The 2126-nt window shown below is 40.0% G+C and overlaps 1 pseudogene; it reads right to left on the reverse strand.

Moving 5' to 3' along the window:
- Positions 1-619, reverse strand: part of LOC125085588 (40S ribosomal protein S2-like) — a 14178-nt pseudogene extending 13559 nt beyond the window's left edge.
- Between the last annotated feature and the right edge of the window lie 1507 nt (positions 620-2126).

A 2126-nucleotide genomic window follows, 5' to 3' on the forward strand; every position in this document is an offset into this window, starting at 1 on the left:
CTAAGAATGTAATCTCACCAATCCACACTGCCTCTCTAAGGGCTTGATTTAGTCGGCTTTCCACTTCCACACCTTCTAATTGTGGAATTTCCTTTCATTTTAATTCTCCTCAGAGCCAAACTCTGATTAAATGAACACATATGGTTTCTAGGATTTTTGAAACTGAGCTCCCTCGGCAAGAAGCTACTTAGAGGGTAAACCAGCCAGACCTCTCCAGTTTTCCCTGCCCGAAATAGATAGGGCAGTACCTCAGCAGGCAATTAATTGATCCCTGCTCCCTTGCGTTTTCTCTCCTGTGCAAAGAAACAAGACAAAAATCCCCTGGCAACTACAGGCTGGATATCAATTTACCTCAGCTCAGCACATTCCAAGTTAATGTACATAGCTTTTTAGAGATGAGTACAATGTTAACATATTATTTACATCTCAGAGATAACCTTCCTTTCAAAAACCTAATTGAAACTTTCACTTTTTTTTAAAGAAAAAGCACTGATTGCTGCTCAAGGAAGATTTACGGGAAGTATCCTTTCCAGTTGACACCCGAACTCAGAGAAATGGCAGCTGGCGGCAAGGCCCCATAATATGGAGACTTGCACGTTCCTACAAATAACAGAGCCATTCACACAGGCACTTGACTTCTTCCCTAGGCACTTGAACACACAGGCTTTTCCCTACCTCTGCCTTTCTCCCCTAAGCTCAGAGCTCACAAAACTATTTATCTTTTCTTCCTACCTTATCTTTGTGTCAGTTGGTAGCTTTAGCAAGTCTGAAACACTTCCATAGTTAATGAAAGAGAGATAAGGATATTTTAGTTATCTTTTTTAACTCCTATGAAGATACATCTCTGCATGTTCATCTGCATATCCACTCATTATATTTTATTGAGCACCTGCACACGACATGTCAGAGACTGTTCTAGGTCCTGGGATATAATATGGAAGAAGAAAGGGGAAGTCCTAAAAAAAAAAAAAAGTCCTTGTTCTCTGCTCTTGTGGAGTTTCTGTTCCAGAAGGAAAGCTCACCATCCTTTTCTATAGTTTAAGTTCTACAAAGAAAATAAATTAGGAATGTGATAGAATGATCGGGGGCCACTTTTGTAGATTAAAGTTGATATCTGAATGGCAACATGAGCTAGAAATGGCAAAACTGGGAGCAAAACATACAAAGAGGGTATGGCAGGTTCAACAGGCCCTAAGTTCAGGAGTGACCATGGCCTAGTTGATGAACAGGAAGAGCGTCGTTGTGGCCGGAGGTTAGTGAGAAGCGTAGAACAGGGTCAGGTGGAAGAGGACAAGTCCTCAGAACCACAGTAAAGAGTTCAGATTTCATTCTAATGGTAAAAGGAAGGCATTCTAAAGGGGCTTGGGATTTTTTAAATAGCACTTTTGTTGCTGTGTGGAGAACAGATGATGGAGGGCAAGAATGGAAGCAGAGAAACCATTAATTTAGAAGCGATTACAGATGTCCACGTGAGAGACAGTGGTAGCTTGTCCAAGTGAAAAATGGAAAGGTGAAGAAGAGTAGACAGATTTGAAAAATTTTTTTGGAAGTAGAGCTGTCTGAACTTACTGATAGATTGTACACAGAGGGGGAAAGGGAAAAAAAAGAAATCAAGTAGCCATTTACTTGAGATGATTAAAACATGGATCCAACTTAGATCAGATTTGGTTTGAGAAATTAGAAGGCATATTGTGGACAATGTTAAACGTGGGATTCCTGTCAGACAGTCAAGTGGAAGAGTTAAGAAGCCGGTTGGACATTCAGGTGTGGGTCTCCAAACAGTGGTTAGAATTTTCTGCAAAGTCGAGATAGGTACTATTTCACTGTGGAAGTGGTCTGCCTTGGATGATTCATTCATCCATTTATTCAACCAACATTTAACATCTGCTGTGTGCCTGACACTTTCTAGGTTTATAAGATGAATATTCCCTCTCATAAAAATTACCCTCTCGTGGGAGGACACAAACAATCAAACAAATAAACAAGAATATACCAGACAGTGATAAATGTCATAATAAAAATAAATCCAGCAGTAACACACATGATGATGACTTCCTGAGCATGTTCCTTTTATGTGAATATACCTTAATTGTTGGCATATATATTTGGAGGGGGGTATGGAAGAA

The sequence above is a fragment of the Lutra lutra genome, chromosome 15 (genome assembly GCF_902655055.1).
Source record: "Lutra lutra chromosome 15, mLutLut1.2, whole genome shotgun sequence".
In the NCBI taxonomy this organism is placed as follows: Eukaryota; Metazoa; Chordata; class Mammalia; order Carnivora; family Mustelidae; genus Lutra; species Lutra lutra.